The 25,576-nt window shown below is 44.6% G+C and overlaps 1 protein-coding gene across 1 annotated transcript in view; it reads right to left on the reverse strand.

Moving 5' to 3' along the window:
• The window catches only part of LOC139401810 (muscarinic acetylcholine receptor M3-like), an 80,221-nt gene extending 57,098 nt beyond the window's left edge, over positions 1 to 23,123 (reverse strand). The window contains exon 1 of the mRNA XM_071145781.1: positions 23,042 to 23,123. The gene's annotated coding sequence lies outside the window, so the exon portion shown is untranslated. The remainder of the gene's footprint in view (positions 1 to 23,041) is intronic.
• Positions 23,124 to 25,576: the final 2,453 nt, after the last annotated feature.

Genomic DNA, 25,576 nt, shown 5'->3' on the forward strand with positions numbered 1-25,576 from the left:
TACAGCTCAGCGTTCAACACCATAGTGCTCTCAAAGCTCATCACTAAGCTAAGGATCCTGGGACTAAACACCTCCCTCTGCAACTGGATCCTGGACTTCCTAACAAGCCAGGTGATAAGGGTAGGCAACAAAACATCTGCCACGCTGATCCTCAACACCGGGGCCCCTCAGGGGTGAGTGCTTAGTCCTCTCCTGTACTCCCTGTTCCCCCATAATAATGATTTTTTTGTAAAGTGGTTTCTTGCATCAAACAACAAAATAAAATATTTAGTCACCTCCGTGTCTGAAGGACAAGTGGATAAACTAGTTGATGTCAATCCCTACATGTTGTTTTCTTCAAAAGTCTGATGGAATGTAGATCTGCATTGAACACCACACATTGGCTGCTCCTGTAGGCTGAATGATAGAACAGCTGTTTCCATGTTAACATATTATGGGATGCATTTTCTCCATTATGTTTGATGGTAGGCCTCTCTGGTAGGCCTCTCTGGTAGACCTCTCTGGTAGGCCTCTCTGGTAGACCTCTCTGGTAGGCCTCTCTGGTAGGCCCCTCTGGTAGGCCTCTGGTAGGCCTCTCTGGTAGGCCTCTCTGGTAGGCCCCTCTGGTAGGCCTCTCTGGTAGGCCTCTCTGGTAGGCGACTCTGGTAGGCTTCTCTGGTAGGCCTCTCTGGTAGGCTTCTCTGGTATGCCTCTCTGGTAGGCCATCCTGGTAGGCCTCTCTGGTAGGCCACTCTGGTAGGCCACTCTGGTAGGCCACTCTGGTAGGCCTCTCTGGTAGGCCACTCTGGTAGGCCTCTCTGGTAGGCCCACATTATGATCAATAGCCAGTAGCCTACTTGGCCACTATTAAAACTGTACCTTAAAGCAGGTACAGCCTCAGTGTTCACAGTAAAACTGTAACTTAAAGCAGGTACAGCCTCAGTGTTCACAGTAAACGCACCCCTGGAAGTCGCACAGACTTTTCACAACGTTCAAGTTTGCCTCAGTGTCGTGTCCCCCCCCCCCCCCCCCCCCCCCCCGAAAAGAGGAATTGAACATCTGGACACGCTAGATGAACAACCATAGAGATGCTGGGATGTCCTAACATGGTCATTACTTCATTATACATGTGAGCCTAGTGGGTCCTGTCCTATGTAGAGCCCAGGGCTCTGGTCAAGCCTAGTGGGTCCTGTCTGTCACATTTGTTCTAGTTGATTTAACCAAGCATTAAGCACATTGTTAAATAAAGGTTTTTAAAAAAATTTAATCAAAAATAATTGAAGGACTAGGTTGTCTGTATTGTGAGCCAACTGAGCCTAGTGGGTCCTGTCTATTGTACACTGAGAAAGGGTCTCTGCTGTCGATAAACAGACAAGGCCTGTTCCTCACTCAGTCAGACAAGATCCAATGGTATAGAGAGTCCCAAATGGCACCACATTACCTATATAGGGAATAGGGCTCTGGTCAACAGTAGTGTTCTATATAGGGAATAGGGCTCTGGTCAACAGTAGTGCACTACATAGGGAATAGGGCTCTGGTCAACAGTAGTGTTCTATATAGGGAATAGGGCTCTGGTCAACAGTAGTGTTCTATATAGGGAATAGAGCTGTAGTATAAAGTAGTGCACTATATAGGGAATAGGGCTGTAGTATAGAGTAGTGCACTATATAGGGAATAGGGCTGTAGTATAAAGTAGTGCACTATATAGGGAATAGGGCTGTAGTATGAAGTAGTGTTCTATATAGGGAATAGGGCTGTAGTTTAAAGTAGTGCACTATATAGGGAATAGGGCTGTAGTATAAAGTAGTGCACTATATAGGGAATAGGGCTGTAGTATAGAGTAGTGCACTATATAGGGAATAAAGCTGTAGTATAAAGTAGTGTACTATATAGGGAATAGGGCTCTGGTCAACAGTAGTGCACTATATAGGGAATAGGGCTGTAGTATAGAGTAGTGTTCTATATAGGGAATAGGGCTGTAGTATAGAGTAGTGCACTATATAGGGAATAGGGCTCTGGTCAACAGTAGTGTTCTATATAGGGAATAGGGCTCTGGTCAACAGTAGTGTTCTATATAGGGAATAGAGCTCTGGTCAACAGTAGTGTTATATATAGGGAATAGGGCTGTAGTATAGAGTAGTGCACTATATAGGGAATAGGGCTGTAGTATAAAGTAGTGCACTATATAGGGAATAGGGCTGTAGTATAAAGTAGTGCAGTATATAGGGAATAGGGCTGTAGTATAAAGTAGTGCACTATATAGGGAATAGGGCTGTAGTATAGAGTAGTGCACTATATAGGGAATAAAGCTGTAGTATAAAGTAGTGTACTATATAGGGAATAGGGCTGTAGTATAAAGAAGTGCACTATATAGGGAATAGGGCTGTAGTATAAAGTAGTGTACTATATAGGGAATAGGGCTCCATGTGGAACACAGCGACAGCTTAATTCACATGTCTGTGTTTTGGCAGCACCACAGCACCTAAACACCGTCATGTCAAGCTCTCATTGTGGAGACACTCAGAGAAGGACATGTGTGTGTGTGTGTGTGTGTGTGTGTGTGTGTGTGTGTGTGTGTGTGTGTGTGTGTGTGTGTGTGTGTGTGTGTGTGTGTGTGTGTGTGTGTGTGTGTGTGTGTGTGTGTGTGTGTGTGTGTGTGCGTGCGTGCGTGCGTGCGTGCGTGCACGCGTGCGTGTGCGTGTGCGTGTGCGTGCGTGCGTGTGTGTGTATATAGGTAGCTAGTGACGGTCTTTATTACCATGTAGGTTACATTTAAATAATGTTTTGTTAATATACACACATCAGAGAGTGGTAACTATGCCAAGTTACTCTCAGACATAGAGGTAAGGAGTAAGAAGTAGAATGTAATTTGGGGGGAGATTGTCTGTCATCTGCTAAGACAGTCGTTGGGTCTGAGATGGATGGATGCCAATACACCAGGAGAGAAGCAGATAATTACATCCTTCTTAACATAACAAGACAGGAATTAGCATTTTAACCATATGGTGAGAAGATGTTGTAATTGACATGTTAATTTATTTCACTTCAGGGCGATCCATCCATCCCATCTCTCTCTATCATTGTTTTTGTGCAGCTGAGATTGTGGGTTTCTTGGACCAATTCCCTCCCAGGTAGGGAGCGACTCTCGTCAGGTAGGGAGCGACTCTCCTCAGGTAGGGAGCGACTCTCGTCAGGTATGGAGCGACTCCTGTCAGGTAGGGGGCGACTCTCTCAGTAGTCTACTGTTGAGATATCAGACTGGATGTTCAGTAGTCTACTGTTGAGATATCAGACTGGATGTCCTGTAGTCTACTGTAGAGATATCAGACTGGAAGTTCAGTAGTCTACTGTAGAGATATCAGACTGGATGTACTGTAGAGATATCAGACTGGATGTACTGTAGAGATATCAGACTGGATGTCCTGTAGTCTACTGTAGAGATATCAGACTGGATGTCCTGTAGTCTACTGTAGAGATATCAGACTGGATGTTCAGTAGTCTACTGTAGAGATATCAGACTGGATGTACTGTAGAGATATCAGACTGGATGTACTGTAGATGTATCAGACTGGATGTTCTGTAGTCTACTGTTGAGATATCAGACTGGATGTACTGTAGTCTACTGTAGAGATATCAGACTGGATGTACTGTAGTCTACTGTAGAGATATCAGACTGGATGTACTGTAGTCTACTGTTGAGATATCACACTGGATGTACTGTAGTCTAATGTAGAGATATCAGACTGGATGTACTGTAGTCTACTGTAGAGATATCAGACTGGATGATCTGTAGTCTACTGTAGAGATATCAGATTGGATGTACTGTAGTCTACTGTAGAGATATCAGACTGGATGTACTGCAGTCAACTGTAGAGATATCAGACTGGATGTACTGTAGAGATATAAGACTGGATGTACTGTAGTCTACTGTAGAGATATCAGACTGGATGTTCTGTAGTCTACTGTAGAGATATCAGACTGGATGTTCTGTAGTCTACTGTAGAGATATCAGACTGGATGTACTGTAGAGATATCAGACTGGATGTACTGTAGTCTACTGTTGAGATATCAGACTGGATGTCCTGTAGTCTACTGTTGAGATATCAGACTGGATGTACTGTAGTCTACTGTTGAGATATCAGACTGGATGTACTGTAGTCTACTGTAGAGATATCAGACTGGATGTTCTGTAGTCTACTGTTGAGATATCAGACTGGATGTACTGTAGTCTACTGTAGAGATATCAGACTGGATGTTCTGTAGTCTTCTGGTGAGATATCAGACTGGATGTTCAGTAGTCTACTGTAGAGATATCAGACTGGATGTACTGTAGAGATATCAGACTGGATGTACTGTAGTCAACTATAGAGATATCAGACTGGATGTACTGTAGAGATATCAGACTGGATGTACTGTAGTCAACTGTAGAGATATCAGACTGGATGTACTGTAGTTTACTTTTGAGATATCAGACTGGATGTTCAGTAGTCTACTGTAGAGATATCAGACTGGATGTACTGTAGTCTACTGTAGAGATATCAGACTGGATGTACTGTAGTCTACTGTTGAGATATCAGACTGGATGTACTGTAGTCTACTGTAGAGATGTCAGACTGGATGTTCAGTAGTCTACTGTTGAGATATCAGACTGGATGTACTGTAGTCTACTGTAGAGATATCAGACTGGATGTACTGTAGTCTACTGTAGAGATATCAGACTGGATGTACTGTAGTCTACTGTAGAGATATCAGACTGGATGTACTGTAGAGATATCAGACTGGATATACTGTAGTCTACTGTAGAGATATCACACTGGATGTACTGTAGTCTACTGTTGAGATATCAGACTGGATGTACTGTAGTCAACTGTAGAGATATCAGACTGGATGTTCTGTAGTCTACTGTAGAGATATCAGACTGGATGTACTGTAGTCTACTGTAGAGATATCAGACTGGATGTCCTGTAGTCTACTGTTGAGATATCAGACTGGATGTACTGTAGTCAACTGTAGAGATATCAGACTGGATGCACTGTTGAGATATCAGACTGGATGTACTGTAGTCTACTGTAGAGATATCAGACTGGATGTTCAGTAGTCTACTGTAGAGATATCAGACTGTATGTTCAGTAGTCTACTGTTCAGATATCAGACTGGATGCACTGTAGAGATATCAGACTGGATGTACTGTAGTCTACTGTAGAGATATCAGACTGGATGTTCAGTAGTCTACTGTAGAGATATCAGACTGTATGTTCAGTAGTCTACTGTTCAGATATCAGACTGTAATGTGCTCTAGCTTAGCGCAAAGCTGCCTGGCTAACTGCTGTGTGTAATAACAGGTTGTATAATGGGGGGGAACACAGAGGCTGCCTCCCAAATAACACCCTATTATCTGCATAGCACACTACTGTTCACCAGAGCATTATGGGCCCTGGTTCAAAACAGTGACACTATGTAGGGAACAGGAAGCCATTAGGGCCCAGCAGCACTCTGGCCTTCTGTCCTCCTTTCCTAATGCTGGCGTTGAATCCATTAGTGAATATCACGAAGCTTCAACATTATAATAATATTATTCATAATAATCACATGAAATGTCCATCAATTAGGAGGATCCCTTTCATGACAACAAAACCTGCTAAGTGTACGATGTCGACTGTGTATTTTGTAGGACAGCCAAATTCAGAGAGAGGTTCTCAAGGAGAAAGCCAGGCCTAATTCAGAGAGAGGTTCTCCAGGACAAAGCCTGGCCTAATTCAGAGAGAGGTTCTCAAGGAGACAGCCTGGCCTAATTCAGAGAGAGGTTCTCCAGGACAAAGCCTAATTCAGAGAGAGGTTCTCAAGGAGGCAGCCTGGCCTAATTCAGAGAGAGGTTCTCAAGGAGTCAGCCTAGCCTAATTCAGAGAGAGGTTCTCAAGGAGAAAGCCTGGCCTAATTCAGAGAGAGATTCTCAAGGAGAAAGCCTGGCCTAATTCAGAGAGAGGTTCTCAAGGAGAAAGCCTGGCCTAATTCAGAGAGAGGTTCTTCAGGACAAAGCCTAATTCAGAGAGAGGTTCTCAAGGAGAAAGCCAGGCCTAATTCAGAGAGAGGTTCTCCAGGACAAAGCCTAATTCAGAGAGAGGTTCTCAAGGAGAAAGCCAGGCCTAATTCAGAGAGAGGTTCTCCAGGACAAAACCTAATTCAGAGAGAGGTTCTCAAGGAGAAAGCCAGGCCTAATTCAGAGAGAGGTTCTCAATGAGACAGCCTGGCCTAATTCAGAGAGAGGTTCTCAAGGAGTCTGCCTGGCCTAATTCAGAGAGAGTTTCTCAAGGAGTCAGCCTGGCCTAATTCAGAGAGAGGTTCTCAAGGAGGCAGCCTGGCCTAATTCAGAGAGAGGTTCTCAAGGAGTCAGCCTGGCCTAATTTAGAGAGAGGTTCTCAAGGAGTCAGCCTGGCCTAATTCAGAGAGAGGTTCTCAAGGAGACAGCCAGGCCTAATTCAGAGAGAGGTTCTCAAGGAGACAGCCAGGCCTAATTCAGAGAGAGGTTCTCAAGGAGAAAGCCTGGCCTAATTCAGGCAGCCTGGCCTAATTCAGAGAGAGGTTCTCAAGGAGGCAGCCTGGCCTAATTCAGAGAGAGGTTCTCAAGGAGAAAGCCTGGCCTAATTCAGGCAGCCTGGCCTAATTCAGAGAGAGGTTCTCAAGGAGGCAGCCTGGCCTAATTCAGAGAGAGGTTTTCAAGGAGGCAGCCTGGCCTAATTCAGAGAGAGGTTCTCAAGGAGGCAGCCTGGCCTAATTCAGAGGGAGGTTCTCAAGGAGACAGCCTGGCCTAATTCAGAGAGAGGTTCTCAAGAAGACAGCCTGGTCTAATTCAGAGAGAGGTTCTGAAGGACCCTGTTTGCATCCCAAATGGCACCCTATTCCCTATAAAGTAGACTGCTTTGGACAACAGCCCTATAGTCCCAGTCAGGATTAGATAGAACACTCGCCTGTCGAGAAAACAACCTGTGGTTACCTAGGTTACCCCATTATCTCACAGCAACAAACAAAAAAATAACCCTTTTCCAAACCCAATTTTCTTGTTGTCTGATTGTTTTAGTCAATTACAAAACTACATTTTTAGAAAAGTACAACAGGAGTTAAGGTAACTTTTCAACATGGCCTGCTCCCGAGCATTCACACTACTTAGAAAAATAAAAACATTTGTAAAAGCTTTCTTTCACGACGATGCTAGCAGCCACGTGAGTGAGTGAGAGCTAGCTACCGACCGGAACATTTAGCTAACCAATGTCACGACGATGCTAGCAGCCACGTGAGTGAGTGAGAGCTAGCTAGCTACCGACCGGAACATTTAGCTAACCAATGTAACGACGTCCGCCGAAGTCGGTCCCTCTCCGCGTTCGGGCGGCGTTCGGCGGCCGGCGTTCGGCACCGGCCTTCTAGCCATCGCCGATCCACCTTTTCATGTTCCATTTGTTTTGTCTTGTCTTCTCACACACCTGGTTTCAATTCCACTACATTACATGTTGTTTATTTAACCCTCTGCCTCCCCCATGTCCTTGTCTGGGATTGTTTATTGTAAGTGCACGTTATGCTGGTGTGCGACGGGTTTTTGTACCATTTATTGATTGTTCTGTTTACGGTGATTTATTTATTAAAATACGCCGTTTGTAATACAGTTTTTTTGTGCTTGACGTCTCTGCCGTCTCTGCCAGTATCCTTACAACCAAGATCAACAGCACTAACAGTAGACAGTAGAGTTACAAACGGACTGTACAAAACAAGTTAAATGTCTCTCCTGTGATGAAATGTTTTCCACACACACACACACACACAGACACAGACACAGACACAGACACAGACACAGACACAGACACACACACACACACACACACACACACACACACACACACACACACACACACACACACACACACACAGACACAGACACAGACACAGACACAGACACAGACACACACACAGACACACACACCCACACACACACACACACACACACACACACACACACACACACACACACACACACAGCTACCTGTAGTCTACTTGGACACCGGGTTCCCCCACATTTCCCTACTCTCCTACCCCGAATAGCCAGAAGCCACAGGGCTCTTCTGCAGGCTCCAGTTTCCTACTCTCCTACCCCGAATAGCCTGAAGCCACAGGGCTCTTCTGCAGGCTCCATTTCCCTACTCTCCTACCCCGAATAGCCAGAAGCCACAGGGCTCTTCTGCAGGCTCCATTTCCCTACTCTCCTACCCCGAATAGCCTGAAGCCACAGGGCTCTTCTGCAGGCTCCATTTCCCTACTCTCCTACACCGAATAGCCTGAAGCCACAGGGCTCTTCTGCAGGCTCTATTTCCCTACTCTCCTACACCGAATAGCCTGAAGCTACAGGGCTCTTCTGCAGGCTCCATTTCCCTTCATGGGAGCGTTATGATCTGTAGGTCAGGGTTTCTGTTTTACCTGCTTATATGTCCATTCAACAACACAACAGTTTTTTTCCGGTTTGTTTTTGATATTTCTGGTTAACCCTCCCCCCAAAAGAAAATCTACGATGAAGTTGCCTGTTTTCAACATGGCGGTGAATGGGAAAGAATGTTTGTTTTCCCCCAATCGGTGGGCGGGGTGGAGGGGAAGTCCTTACTGTCATGTGAATATGGAGTATGAGCCCCAGGTGTAAAGTAGTACACACAGGGTGGGACGGATGGGGCTCAGGGGCCGTGCATGGCTTTAATACAACAGCATCTCATGACAGATTTACTGGGTTGTTGGATTACCTACTGTACTGGGAGAGGGAGACATCAGGCCTGTGACATGAGGGAGGGAGGGAGGGAGGGAGGGAGGGAGGGAGGGAGGGAGGGAGGGAGGGAGACCAGGCCTGTGACATTGGAGAAGGAGGGAGGGAGAGAGAGAGAGAGAGAGAGAGAGAGAGAGAGAGAGAGAGAGAGAGAGAGAGAGAGAGAGAGAGAGAGAGAGAGAGAGAGAGACACCAGGCCTGTGACATTGTGTAGGGAGAGAGAGAGAGAGAGAGAGAGAGAGAGAGAGAGAGACCAGAACTGTGGCATTAGGGCGAGAGAGCGGGAGAGAGAGGGGGACGGAGAGAGGGAGACATAAAATTCAACATACCAATTAGGATCTGGCTAAAAATATGTGAATCAGTTATAGAGCCCATTGCCCTTTATGGTTGCGAGGTCTGGGGTCCGCTCACCAACCAAGAATTCACAAAATCGTACAAACACCAAATTGAGACTCTGCATGCAGAATTCTGCAAAAATATCCTCCGTGTACAACGTAGAACACCAAACAATGCATGCAGAGCAGAATAAAGGCCGATACCCACTAATTATCACAATCCAGAAAAGAGCCGTTAAATTCTATAACCACCTAAAAGGAAGCGATTCACAAACCTTCCATAACAAAGCCATCACCTATAGAGAGATGAACCTGGAGAAGAGTCCCCTAAGCAAGCTGGTCCTGGGGCTCTGTTCACAAGCACAAACAGACCCCACAGAGCCCCAGAACAGCAACACAATTAGACCCAACCAAATCATGAGAAAACAAAAAGATAATTACTTGACATATTGGAAAGAATTAACAAAAAACAGAGCAAACTAGAATGCTATTTGGCCCTAAACAGAGAGTACACAGTGGCAGAATACCTGACCACTGTGACTGACCCAAACTTAAGGACCCAAACTTAAGGAAAGCTTTGACTATGTATGTGAGCATAGCCTAGCTATTGAGAAAGGCCGCCGTAGGCAGACATGGCTCTCAAGAGAAGACAGGCTATGTTCACACTGCCCACAAAATGAGGTGGAAACTGAGCTGCACTTCCTAACCTCCTGCCCAATGTTTGACCATATTAGAGAGACATATTTCCCTCAGATTACACAGATCCACAAAGAATTCGAAAACAAATCCAATTGTGATGAACTCCCATATCTACTGGGTGAAATTCCACAGTGTGTCATCACAGCAGCAAGATGTTGTGACCTGTTGCCACAAGAACAGGTGAAGAACAAACACCACTGTAAACAGGCCTGTGACATTGGGGAAGGAAGCAATGAAATGCTAATTAATTACTTAAAAATCATACAATGTGATTTTCTGGATTTTTGTTTTAGATTCCGTCTCTCACAGTTGAAGTGTACCTATGATAAAAAAATTACAGACCTCTACATGCTTTGTAAGTAGGAAAACCTGCAAAATCGGCAGTGTATCAAATACTTGTTCTCCCCACTGTATATATATATATCTATATATATATATATATAGAGAGAGACAGAGAGAGAGAGAGAGAGACAGAGAGAGAGAGAGAGACAGAGAGAGAGAGAGAGAGAGAGAGAGTGACAGAGAGAGACTAGGCCTGTGACATTGGGGAGGGAGCAGGACACCAGATGGGGAGGAAGAGAAGGAGAAAGGGAGAGAGAGAGGGAGGGATAGAGAACAGGATAATATTAGCCTTCCCAGAGACAAGAGAGGAAAATTAGCTGGGTACATCTGGCACAATTATATCTCATTATTGTCTTAGTTGTCTATTATTACTGCCCCTGTTAAATGAAGGAGATCAACACTGAGGATACCAGACATAATTACTGTTAAATGAAGGAGATCAAAACTGAGGATACCAAACATTATTACTGTTAAATGAAGGAGATCAACACTGAGGATACCAGACATTATTACTGTTAAATGAAGGAGATCAACACTGAGGATACCAGACATTATTACTGCCCCTGTTAAATGAAGGAGATCAACACTGAGGATACCAGACATTATTACTGTCCCTGTTAAATGAAGGAGATCAACACTGAGGATACCAGACATTATTACTGTTAAATGAAGGAGATCAACACTGAGGATACCAGACATTATTACTGTTAAATGAAGGAGATCAACACTGAGGATACCAACATTATTACTGTCCCTTTTAAATGAAGGAGATCAACACTGAGGATACCAGACATTATTATTAGAGACTGAGAAAGAGCGGGGGAGAGAGAGAGGGAGGGATAGAGAACAGGATAATATTAGCCTTCCCAGAGACAAGAGAGGAAAATTAGCTGGGTATATCTGGCACAATTATACCTCATTATTGTCTTAGTTGTCTATTATTACTGCCCCTGTTAAATGAAGGAGATCAACACTGAGGATACCAGACATTATTACTGTTAAATGAAGGAGATCAACACTGAGGATACCAGACATTATTACTGTTAAATGAAGGAGATCAACACTGAGGATACCAGACATTATTACTGTTAAATGAAGGAGATCAACACTGAGGATACCAAACATTATTACTGTTAAATGAAGGAGATCAACACTGAGGATACCAAACATTATTACTGTTAAATGAAGGAGATCAACACTGAGGATACCAGACATTATTACTGTTAAATGAAGGAGATCAACACTGAGGATACCAAACATTATTACTGTTAAATGAAGGAGATCAACACTGAGGATACCAGACATTATTACTGCCCCTGTTAAATGAAGGAGATCAACACTGAGGATACCAGACATTATTACTGTTAAATGAAGGAGATCAACACTGAGGATACCAGACATTATTACTGTTAAATGAAGGAGATCAACACTGAGGATACCAGACATTATTACTGCCCCTGTTAAATGAAGGAGATCAACACTGAGGATACCAGACATTATTACTGTTAAATGAAGGAGATCAACACTGAGGATACCAGACATTATTACTGTTAAATGAAGGAGATCAACACTGAGGATACCAAACATTATTACTGTTAAATGAAGGAGATCAACACTGAGGATACCAAACATTATTACTGTTAAATGAAGGAGATCAACACTGAGGATACCAGACATTATTACTGTTAAATGAAGGAGATCAACACTGAGGATACCAAACATTATTACTGTTAAATGAAGGAGATCAACACTGAGGATACCAGACATTATTACTGCCCCTGTTAAATGAAGGAGATCAACACTGAGGATACCAGACATTATTACTGTTAAATGAAGGAGATCAACACTGAGGATACCAGACATTATTACTGTTAAATGAAGGAGATCAACACTGAGGATACCAGACATTATTACTGTTAAATGAAGGAGATCAACACTGAGGATACCAGACATTATTACTGTTCCTGTTAAATGAAGGAGATCAACACTGAGGATACCAGACATTATTACTGTTAAATGAAGGAGATCAACACTGAGGATACCATACATTATTACTGTTAAATGAAGGAGATCAACACTGAGGATACCAGACATTATTACTGTTAAATGAAGGAGATCAACACTGAGGATACCAGACATTATTACTGTTAAATGAAGGAGATCAACACTGAGGATACCAGACATTATTACTGTTAAATTAAGGAGATAAACACTGAGCCTTGAGACAATTGAGACATGGATTGTGTATGTGTGGCATTCAGAGGGTGAATGGTCAAGACCAAATTTTGAAGTGCCTTTGAACGGGGTATGGTTGTAGGCTCCAGGGGCACCGGTTTGTGTCAAGAACTGCAACGCTGCTTGGTTTTTCACGCTCAATAGTTTCCTGCGTGTATCAAGAAGGGTCCACCAAAGGACATCCAGTCAACTTGACACAACTGTGAGAAACATTGGAGTCAACATGGGCCAGCATCCCTATGGATGCTCAGTGTAATCATAAAAAGACAGGACAAGAGGCTACATATCGTGATAGATAGACAGGACAACAGGCCACATATCGTGATTGATAGACAGGACAAGAGGCTACATATCGTGATTGATAAACAGGACAATAGGCTACATATCGTGATTGATAGACAGGACAAGAGGCAACATATCGTGATTGATAGACAGGACAATAGGCTACATATCGTGATTGATAAACAGGACAAGAGGCTACATATCGTGATTGATAAACAGGACAATAGGCTACATATCGTGATTGATAGACAGGACAATAGAATACATGTCGTGATAGATAGACAGGACAATAGGCTACATATCGTGATCCCAACAACAACCCTAAGCACACAGACAGGACAATGCAGGAGTGGCTTCAGCACAAGTCTCTGAATGTCCTTGATTGGCCCAGACAGAGCCCGGACTTGAACGCGATTGAACATCTCTGGAGAGACCTGAAAATAGCTGTGCAGCGACTCTCCCCATCCAACCTGACCGAGCTTGAGAGGGGCTGCAGAGAAAATTGTGAGAAACTCCCCAAATACAGATGCCAAGCTTGTAGCGTCATTTCCAAGAAGACTCGAGACTGTAATCGCTGACAAAGATGCTTTTTGTTATTAAAATGAGTATCTCACCTTTAATTAACTAGGCAAGTCAATTAAGAACAAATTCTTACTTACTATGGCAGCCTACAAGAGATAAACCCTGACGACCCTGGTCACAGCCCTATGGGACTCCCAATCACAGCCGGTTGGGATACAGCCTAGATTCAAACCAGGGTGCCTGTAGGGATACTAGCACTGAGATGCAGTGTCTTAGACCACTGAGCCACTCGGGTGCTTCAACTAAAGACTGAGTAAAGGGTCTGAATACGTCCGTAAATGTGGTTTTTCAGTTATATATGTTTAATTTGCAAAACAAATCTAAAAACCTGTTTTAGCTTTGTCATTATGGTGTATTGTGATGTCATTATGGGGTATTGTGATGTCATTTTGGGGTATTGTGATGTCATTATGGGGTATTGTGATGTCATTACGGGATATTGGAATGTCATTATGGGGTATTGTGATGTCATTATGAGGCATTGTGATGTCATTATGGGGTATTGTGATGTCATTATGAGGTATTGTGGTCATTATGGGGTATTGTGATGTCATTATGAGGTATTGTGATGTCATTATGGGGTATTGTGGTGTCATTATGGGATATTGGAATGTCATTATGGGGTATCGTGATGTCATTATGGGATATTGGAATGTCATTATGGGCTAGTGTGATGTCATTGTGGGATATTGGAATGTCATTATGGGATAGTGTGATGTCATTGTGGGATATTGGAATGTCATTATGGGATAGTGTGATGTCATTGTGGGGTATCGTGGAAAAAGTCAAAGGGTCTGAATACTTTCCAAATGCACTGTATCTGGACTGTATGAGAGGATCTTGCAGCACAGAATAAGAATTGACAGTTATGCTTGCTGTTGTTGTTGTGTTACCTAGCAACAGGAGTCTAGACAACCTTAAATCCCTGAACTATCCATCTGGATTGGTAAGGAAGAGAAAGGCTTGTAGAATCAATCACAACACTGTTCTTCGCCATCAAATCAAATCAAATGTTATTTGTCACATGCACCGAATACAACAGGTGTAGTAAACCTCACAGGGAAATGCTGAATAAGAGATAAGAATAGATAATTAATAATTAAAGAGCAGCAGTAAATAACAATGTGGAGACTATATACAGGGGGTACCGGTACAGAGTCAATGTGGAGACTATATACAGGGGGTACCGGTACAGAGTCAATGTGGAGGCTATATACAGGGGGGTACCGGTACAGAGTCAATGTGGAGGCTATATACAGGGGTACCAGTACAGAGTCAATGTGGAGGCTATATACAGGGGGTACCGGTACAGAGTCAATGTGGAGGCTATATACAGGGGGTACCGGTACAGAGTCAATGTGGAGGCTATATACAGGGGGTACCGGTACAGAGTCAATGTGGAGGCTATATACAGGGTGTACCGGTACAGAGTCAATGTGGAGGCTATATACAGGGGGTACCGGTACAGAGTCAATATACAGGGTGTACCGGTACAGAGTCAATGTGGAGGCTATATACAAGGGGTACCGGTACAGAGTCAATGTGGAGGCTATATACAGGGGTACCAGTACAGAGTCAATGTGGAGGCTATATACAGGGGGTACCGGTACAGAGTCAATGTGGAGGCTATATACAGGGGGTACCGGTACAGAGTCAATGTGGAGGCTATATACAGGGGTACCAGTACAGAGTCAATGTGGAGGCTATATACAGGGGGTACCGGTACAGAGTCAATGTGGAGGCTATATACAGGGTGTACCGGTACAGAGTCAATGTGGAGGCTATATACAGGGGGTACCGGTACAGAGTCAATATACAGGGTGTACCGGTACAGAGTCAATGTGGAGGCTATATACAGGGGGTACCGGTACAGAGTCAATGTGGAGGCTATATACAGGGGTACCAGTACAGAGTCAATGTGGAGGCTATATACAGGGGGTACCGGTACAGAGTCAATGTGGAGGCTATATACAGGGGGTACCGGTACAGAGTCAATGTGGAGGCTATATACAGGGGTACCAGTACAGAGTCAATGTGGAGGCTATATACAGGGGGTACCGGTACAGAGTCAATGTGGAGGCTATATACAGGGGGTACCGGTACAGAGTCAATGTGGAGGCTATATACAGGGGGTACCGGTACAGAGTCAATGTGGAGACTATATACAGGGGGTACCGGTACAGTGTCAATGTGGAGGCTATATACAGGGGGTACCGGTACAGAGTCAATGTGGAGGCTATATACAGGGGGTACCGGTACAGAGTCAATGTGGAGGCTATATACAGGGGGTACCGGTACAGAGTCAATGTGGAGGCTATATACAGGGGGTACCGGTACAGAGTCAATGTGGAGGCTATATACAGGGGTACCAGTACAGAGTCAATGTGGAGGCTATATACAGGGGGTACCGGTACAGAGTCAATGTGGAGGCTATATACAGGGGGTACCGGTACAGAGTCAATGTGGAGGCTATATACAGGGTGTACTGGTACAAAGTCAATGTGGAGGCAATATACAGGGTATTACGGTACAGAGTCAATGTGGAGGCTATATACAGGGTGTACCGGTACAGAGTCAATGTGGAGGCTATATACAGGCAGTACCGGTACAGAGTCAATGTGGAGGCTATATACAGGGGGTACCCGTACAGAGTCAATGTGGAGGCTATATACAGGGGGTACCGGTACAGAGTCAATGTGGAGGCTATATACAGGGAGTACCGGTACAGAGTCAATGTGGAGGCTATATACAGGGGGTACCGGTACAGAGTCAATGTGGAGGCTATATACAGGGGGTACCGGTACAGAGTCAACGTGGAGGCTATATACAGGGGGTACCGGTACAGAGTCAATGTGGAGGCTATATACAGGGGGTACCGGTGTTGAGGTAATTGAGGTAATATGTACATGTAAGTAGAGTTATTAAAGTGACTATACATAGATTATAACAGAGGGTACCAACAGTGTAGAAGAGGGGGGGCAATAGAAGGGGGGGGGCAATGCAAATAACCTGGGTAGCCATTTGATTAGATGTTCAGCAGTCTAATGGCTTGGGGGTAGAAGCTGTTTAGAAGCCTCTTGGACCTAGACTTGGCGCTCCGGTACCGCTTGTCGTGCGGTAGCAGAGAAAACAGTCTATGACTAGTGTGACTGGAGTCTTTGATCATTTGTAGGGCCTCCCTCTGACACTGCCTGATATAGAGGTCCTGTATGGCAGGAAGCTTGGCCCCAGTGATGTACTGGGCCGTACGCACTACCCTCTGTAGATGCTTTGCGGTCGGAGGCCGAGCAGTTGAAATACCAGGCAGTGATGCAACCATGCTCTTGATGGTGCAGCTATAGAACCTTTTGAGGATCTGAGGACCCATGCCAAAGGTTTTCAATCTCCTGATAGGGGAAAAGGTTTTGTCGTGCCCTCTTCACACCTGTCTTGGTGTGTTTGGACCATGTTAGTTTGTTGTTGATGTGGACACCAAGGAATTTGAAACTCTCAACCTGCTACACTACAGCCCTGTTGATGAGAACGGGGGCGTGCTCAGGCCTCCTTTTCCTGTAGTCCACAATCATCTCCTTTGTCTTGATCACGTCACTGCGCACACGCGTACACTCACATCCGCACATGCATATGCACACACACACACACACTGCCCTAGCCCCCAGCCTCCCAAATTGAATCCTGTACTCTCGAATGGGGGCATAATGTTTTCTTATCTGAACATATTCTCTCTGATCCCCTCATTGTTTGTTGTGTTCTCTGCTAGTCCAAGGCCAGACACTGTGTTTGTTGTGTTCTCTGCTAGTCCAAGGCCAGACACTGTGTTTGTTGTGTTCTCTGCTAGTCCAAGGCCAGACACTGTGTTTGTTGTGTTCTCTGCTAGTCCAAGGCCAGACACTGTGTTCTCTGCTAGTCCAAGGCCAGACACTGTGTTCTCTGCTAGTCCAAGGCCAGACACTGTGTTCTCTGCTAGTCCAAGGCCAGACACTGTGTTCTCTGCTAGTCCAAGGCCAGACACTGTGTTCTCTGCTAGTCCAAGGCCAGACACTGTGTTCTCTGCTAGTCCAAGGCCAGACACTATGTTTGTTGTGTTCTCTGCTAGTCCAAGGCCAGACACTGTGTTTGTTGTGTTCTCTGCTAGTCCAAGGCCAGACACTGTGTTTGTTGTGTTCTCTGCTAGTCCAAGGCCAGACACTGTGTTTGTTGTGTTCTCTGCTAGTTCAAGGCCAGACACTGTGTTTGTTGTGTTCTTTGCTAGTCCAAGGCCAGACACTGTGTTTGTTGTGTTCTCTGCTAGTCCAAGGCCAGACACTGTGTTTGTTGTGTTCTCTGCTAGTCCAAGGCCAGACACTGTGTTTGTTGTGTTCTCTGCTAGTCCAAGGCCAGACACTGTGTTTGTTGTGTTCTCTGCTAGTTCAAGGCCAGACACTGTGTTTGTTGTGTTCTCTGCTAGTCCAAGGCCAGACACTGTGTTTGTTGTGTTCTCTGCTTGTTTTGTCTTTATCTGTTGTGGTCTATTTGTTTCACCTGTCTTAGTGCTTGTCTCCAACCCCCCCCCCCCCCCCTCCAGGTGTCGCCCATCTTCCCCATTATCCCCAGTGCATTTGTACCTGTGTTCTCTGTTTGTCTGTTGCCAGTTCGTTTTGTTTCGTCAATCGGTTTGCTCCTGTCTTTCTCTAGTTTCTGATTTCTAGTTTTACCGGTTTTGAACCATTTCTGCCTTCTGTGCCTTGTCACACCACCCTGGATTACTGACATCTGCCTGCCCTGACCCTGAGACTGCCTGCTGTTCTGTACCTTATGATCTCTGATCTGGATTACTGACCTCTGCCTGCCCTGACCCTGAGACTGCCTGCCGTTCTGTACCTTATGAACTCTGATCTGGATTACTGACCTCTGCCTGCCCTGACCCTGAGACTGCCTGCCGTTCTGTACCTTATGAACTCTGATCTGGATTAATGACATCTGCCTGCCCTGACCCTGAGACTGCCTGCCGTTCTGTACCTTGTCACACCACCCTGGGTTATTGACCTCTGCATGCCCTTGACCTGTCGTTATGCCCCCTGTTGTAGTAATAAACTATTTGTTACTTCGACATTGTCTGCATCTGGGTCTTCTCCTGAAACGTGATACTAGTACCGTCTTTTTTGCTAGCTAGGGCCATCTACTTTAAGTGCTTCCTGTTTCCCCAGTAGCCTACTTGGAGTGTGAACCGCTGCCTGTCTTCCCAGTAGCCTACTTGGAGTGTGAACTGCTGACTGCTATTAACTTGCAGATGATTGTTGACATCAACCAGGATCAAGGGGCAGGGCAAATTGTGACTTGTTTTGGTAATCAGCGGATGTATTGGAAGGGGAGTGGTTTCTCCTCTCCTAGGCAATCAGCAGTTAGTTCCCGGGAGGTGTGCTCTTTCACTTTGAAAGGCCAATTTGAGATTAGTATTAGTACTTCTGTTTTCTCAGGGGCAGCTGTAAGCAGCGGGCCTCGTCACGAATTTAAAAAAGGTTCTGCCGAGTTGTTGGAGGAAGGACAGAGAGGAAGGCTCCACTCTCCCACTTCAGTATCTTATCTAGTTATTTATTATTTTCTCTTTTGTATCGCTGGCAACTATGTGTGTGTTTTCTATCCCAGTTCCTTCCTCTCCCTGCAGGCTTTACAGACGCTGTCCTACACCCTTGGCTGCAACCCTTCTAATGTATTGTACCCTACGCACACAACCCATGTGGAATTATTGTTCTCTGGCAGCATTTTAGAACTGCCGATCTGCGGTCAAGAACACAGAGTTCATCTCAGCTTATGCTGCCCTTCTGACCCTTGACCTTTTGTCCCTGACAGAGACATGGATCACCTCAGAGAACACTGCTACTCCAGCTGCTCTCTCCTCATCTGACTACGTTTTCTCTCATAGTCCGAGAGCATCTGGTCGTCACAGTGGTAGAACAGGGCGACTCATTTCTCCTAACTGGAGATTTTCTCTTTTCTCCCTCTCTCACCTGTCCATCCCCTCTCTCACCTGTCCATCTCCTCTCTCACCTGTCCATCTCCTCATTTGAATTCCATTATGTCACTGTCTCTTGCCCACTTTAGCTTCACATTGTCGTCATCTATCACCCACCAGGTGCCCTCGGAGAGTTCCTCAATGAGCTTGAGACTTTGATGAGCTCATTTCCTGATGATGGCTCACCGTTCTTCGTACTGGGCGACTTCAACCTCCCAACATCTGCCTTCAATTAGTTTCTTTCCCCTCCTTGCCTCTTTTGACCTCCTCCTTTCCCAGTCCCCTCCCAGTCACAAGGCAGACAATACGCTTGACCTCATCTCTACAAGAGGCTATTCGCCTACTAATCTCAGTGCAACCCCCCATCCAGGTCGCTAATCACTACTTTGTTTCCTGTTCTGTCTCCCTTTCCTCCAACCCTAACCACTCAGCCCTTACCCAGATGGTCTCTCTCTCTCTCCCACTACTCTCTCCTCTCCTATCCTGTCATCTCTCCCTTCTGTTAAATATTTCTGCCTCCTGTCTCCTGATTCTACCTATTCAACCCTACTCTCCTACCTTTCTGCACTGTCCCTTTTCCAACCTACTAGCTCGGCCCTCCCCTCCTGCTCCGTGGATGAGAGCCTCATTGCAAGCTTACAGAACAGGGCGGCGAGCAGCTGAGAGAAAATGGAGGAAAACTAAACTTCCAGAGGACCTATCATCCTTCCACTCCCTCCTCTCTACCTTATCTTTCTCTGTATCCACTGCTAAAGCATCTCTCCATTTCAAGCTTCTGCCTCTAACCCTACAAAATGATATCCCACCTTCTCCTCCCTCCTTGATCCTCCACCCCTCCCCCTCCCTTTTCTCTCTCTGCAGACGACTTTGTCAACCCATCTGACAAGGAGGTTGACGACATCCACTCCTCATTCACTCTATTGAGTCCACTGGTCCCACTCGCACAGAGCCTACGCCTTGACCTCTTTCTGCCCTCTCTCTCCAGATGAACCTGTCCGCTCAACCCCATCCCCTTCTTACTTCTCCAGACCATCTCTGGAGACTTTTTCCAACACTCGACTCCCCTAACGTCTAAAATTACAGACCGGTATCCCGTCTTTCTTTTCTTTCCAAAACACTTGAGTGCGCGGTCTCTGACCAACTCTCATGCTATCTCTCTCAGAACAATCTTCTTGACCCTAACCAGTCAGGCTTCAAGATGGGTCACTCAACCGAGACTGCTCATATGTGTCACAGAGACTCTTCTCACTGCCGAAGCTAAATCTTTAACCTCTGTTCTCATCTTCCTAGATCTATCCGCTGCCTTCGACACCGTGAACCATCAGATCCTCCTCTCCACCCTCTCAGGCTAGGCGTCTCAGGCTCTATCAGATCCTCCTCTCCACCCTCTCAGGGCTAGGCGTCTCAGGCTCTATCAGATCCTCCTCTCCACCCTCTCAGGGCTGGGTGTCTCAGGCTCTATCAGATCCTCCTCTCCACCCTCTCAGGGCTAGGCGTCTCAGGCTCTATCAGATCCTCCTCTCCACCCTCTCAGGGCTGGGTGTCTAAGGCTCTATCAGATCCTCCTCTCCACCCTCTCAGGGCTGGGTGTCTCAGGCTCTATCAGATCCTCCTCTCCACCCTCTCAGGGCTGGGCGTCTCAGGCTCCACCCTCTAAGGGCTGGGTGTCTCAGGCGTCTCAGGTTCTCCACACTACTGGATTGCATCCTACCTGGCAGGCCACTTCTACCAGGTGACGTGAAGAGGATCTGGGTCTGAACCACGTACTCTCACTACTGTTGTCCCCCAGGGCTTGGTTCTAGGCCCTCTCCTCTTCTCTCTATACACTAAGTCACTCAAATCTGTCATATCCTCACATGGTCTCTCCTATCACTGCTATGCGGATGACACTCAACTACTTTTCTCCTTCCCCCTTCTGACACCCAGGTGGTGAGATGCATCTCTTCGTGCCTTGCAGATATCTCAACTTGGATGTCGGCCCACCACCTCAAGCTCAACCTGGACAAGACAGAGCTGCTCTTCCTCCCGGGGAAGCCCTGCCCGCTCAAAGTCCTCTCTATCCCAGAGTGCAAAGCACCTTGGTATGACCCTGGACAACACCCTGTCGTTCTCCACAAACATCAAAGCAGTGACTCACTCCTGCAGATTCATGCTCTACAACATCTGTAGAGTACGACCCTACCTCACACAGGAAGTGGAACATCTGTAGAGTATGACCCTACCTCACACAGGAAGAGGAACATCTGTAGAGTACGACCCTACCTCACACAGGAAGTGGAACACCTGTAGAGTACGACCCTACCTCACACAGGAAGTGGAACATCTGTAGAGTACGACCCTACCTCACACAGGAAGAGGAACATCTGTAGAGTACGACCCTACCTCACACAGGAAGTGGAACATCTGTAGAGTACGACCCTACCTCACACAGGAAGTGGAACATCTGTAGAGTACGACCCTACCTCACACAGGAAGTGGAACATCTGTAGAGTACGACCCTACCTCACACAAGAAGAGGAACATCTGTAGAGTACGACCCTACCTCACACAGGAAGTGGAACAGGTCCTAATCCAGGCACTTGTCATCTCCCGTCTGGACTACTGCAAGTAGCACCCCACTCTTCCGCACACGCCACTGACTTCCAGTTGAAGCTCTCATCCACTACAAGACCATGGTCCTTGCCTACGGAGCAGCAAGAGGAGCTGCCCCTTCCTTCCTTCAGGCTCTGCTCAAAACTCCTACAGGAGGGCAGCTCCCGTTCAGCCCGGTTCAATTTCCCAATGGTGGAACCAGCTTCCCCCAGGGAACTAGGACAGCAGAGTCCCTGACCCTCTTCTGAAAACATCTGAAACCTCTTCTCACCTCCCCCCACACGCCCTTCTCGCGTCCCCAGTAAAACACAGTGCTGTGACCTTAATAGAGGCAGACACAGCAGTGCTGTGACTTTAATAGAGGCAGACACAGCAGTGCTGTGACTTTAATAGAGGCAGACACAGCAGTGCTGTGACTATAATAGAGGCAGACACAGCAGTTCTTGGCACTGGTGAACGGTACACATCACCTGTATTGTAAACCCCCTCTGATAGGTTGATGAGAGACCACAGAAAGAGTTTAGAGGTATAGTACTGAACACCAATCACAGTGTGTGTTTGTCAGTGTAGGCTTCACCTTGATAGGGATGTGTCTGGAACAACCTTCAGCAACACAGCAGGGCTAACTAAGACTGGTATTCTGCCTCTGAATGACTCTATGCAGTAGGACTAACTAAGACTGGTATTCTGCCTCTGAATGACTCTATGCAGTAGGACTAACTAAGACTGGTATTCTGCCTCTGAATGACTCTATGCAGCAGGGCTAACTAAGACTGGTATTCTGCCTCTGAATGACTCTATGCAGTAGGACTAACTAAGACTGGTATTCTGCCTCTGAATGACTCTATGCAGTAGGACTAACTAAGACTTGTATTCTGCCTCTGAATGACTCTATGCAGTAGGAAACTTAATCCTTCAGGACTAACTAAGACTGGTATTCTACCTCTGAATGACTCTATGCAGTAGGACTAACTAAGACTGGTATTCTGCCTCTGAATGACTCTATGCAGTAGGAAACTTAACCCTTCAGGACTAACTAAGACTGGTATTCTGCCTCTGAATGACTCTATGCAGTAGGACTAACTAAGACTGGTATTCTGCCTCTGAATGACTCTATGCAGTAGGAAACTTAACCCTTCAGGACTAACTAAGACTGGTATTCTGCCTCTGAAGGACTCTTTGCAGTTGTAGTAGAATGTGGGAACTTACCAATATGTTGGGAGTGAAGTTGCCACTAGATGTCACCTCTGGTTGGAATGCAGTCCAGTGTCTCTGCAGTCCTCTGACCATGGAGTGTGTTCATCAGATAGGCTCCTGGTGAAGGGGAACTAGAGAATAATATAATGGTTATATCTGTTCTACATGTAATAGTAAATAGTTAATAGTAAATATAACTGAATGGTAACCTCAACCCACTATGAAAGGATCATAAATATAACTGAATGGTAACCTCAACCCACTATGAAAGGATCAGAAATATAACTGAATGGTAACCTCAACCCACTATGAAAGGATCATAAATATAACTGAATGGTAACCTCAACCCACTATGAAAGGATCTCAACCCACTATGAAAGGATCATAAATATAACTGAATGGTAACCTCAACCCACTATAACATATATAGAAATATTACTGAATGGTAACCTCAACCCACTATGAAAGGATCATAAATATAACTGAATGGTAACCTCAACCCACTATGAAAGGATCATAAATATAACTGAATGGTAACCTCAACCCACTATGAAAGGATCTCAACCCACTATGAAAGGATCATAAATATAACTGAATGGTAACCTCAACCCACTATGAAAGGATCATAAATATAACTGAATGGTAACCTCAACCCACTATAAAATATATATAAATATAACTGAATGGTAACCTCAACCCACTATGAAAGGATCAGAAATATAACTGAATGGTAACCTCAACCCACTATAAAAGATATATAAATATAACTGAATGGTAACCTCAACCCACTATGAAAGGATCAGAAATATAACTGAATAGTAACCTCAACCCACTATAAAAGATATATAAATATAACTGAATGGTAACCTCAACCCACTATAACATATATAGAAATATTACTGAATGGTAACCTCAACCCACTATAACATATATAGAAATATTACTGAATGGTAACCTCAACCCACTATGAAAGGATCATAAATATAACTGAATGGTAACCTCAACCCACTATGAAAGGATCAGAAATATAACTGAATGGTAACCTCAACCCACTATGAAAGGATCAGAAATATAACTGAATGGTAACCTCAACCCACTATGAAAGGATCATAAATATAACTGAATGGTAACCTCAACCCACTATGAAAGGATCTCAACCCACTATGAAAGGATCATAAATATAACTGAATGGTAACCTCAACCCACTATGAAAGGATCATAAATATAACTGAATGGTAACCTCAACCCACTATGAAAGGATCAGAAATATAACTGAATGGTAACCTCAACCCACTATGAAAGGATAATAAATATAACTGAATGGTAACCTCAACCCACTATGAAAGGATCATAAATATAACTGAATGGTAACCTCAACCCACTATAACATATATAGAAATATTACTGAATGGTAACCTCAACCCACTATGAAAGGATCATAAATATAACTGAATGGTAACCTCAACCCACTATGAAAGGATCATAAATATAACTGAATGGTAACCTCAACCCACTATAAAAGATATATAAATATAACTGAATGGTAACCTCAACCCACTATAACATATATAGAAATATTACTGAATGGTAACCTCAACCCACTATAACATATATAGAAATATTACTGAATGGTAACCTCAACCCACTATGAAAGGATCATAAATATAACTGAATGGTAACCTCAACCCACTATGAAAGGATCATAAATATAACTGAATGGTAACCTCAACCCACTATGAAAGGATCATAAATATAACTGAATGGTAACCTCAACCCACTATGAAAGGATCATAAATATAACTGAATGGTAACCTCAACCCACTATGAAAGGATCTCAACCCACTATGAAAGGATCATAAATATAACTGAATGGTAACCTCAACCCACTATGAAAGGATCAGAAATATAACTGAATGGTAACCTCAACCCACTATGAAAGGATCATAAATATAACTGAATGGTAACCTCAACCCACTATGAAAGGATCATAAATATAACTGAATGGTAACCTCAACACACTATAACATATATAGAAATATTACTGAATGGTAACCTCAACCCACTATGAAAGGATCATAAATATAACTGAATGGTAACCTCAACCCACTATGAAAGGATCATACATATAACTGAATGGTAACCTCAACCCACTATAAAAGATATATAAATATAACTGAATGGTAACCTCAACCCACTATAACATATATAGAAATATTACTGAATGGTAACCTCAACCCACTATGAAAGGATCATAAATATAACTGAATGGTAACCTCAACCCACTATGAAAGGATCATAAATGTAACTGAATGGTAACCTCAACCCACTATGAAAGGATCATAAATATAACTGAATGGTAACCTCAACCCACTATGAAAGGATCATAAATATAACTGAATGGTAACCTCAACCCACTATGAAAGGATCATAAATATAACTGAATGGTAACCTCAACCCACTATAAAAGATATATAAATATAACTGAATGGTAACCTCAACCCACTATGAAAGGATCAGAAATATAACTGAATGGTAACCTCAACCCAC

This window comes from Oncorhynchus clarkii, unplaced genomic scaffold (assembly GCF_045791955.1).
Source record: "Oncorhynchus clarkii lewisi isolate Uvic-CL-2024 unplaced genomic scaffold, UVic_Ocla_1.0 unplaced_contig_200_pilon_pilon, whole genome shotgun sequence".
NCBI classification, from domain to species: Eukaryota; Metazoa; Chordata; class Actinopteri; order Salmoniformes; family Salmonidae; genus Oncorhynchus; species Oncorhynchus clarkii.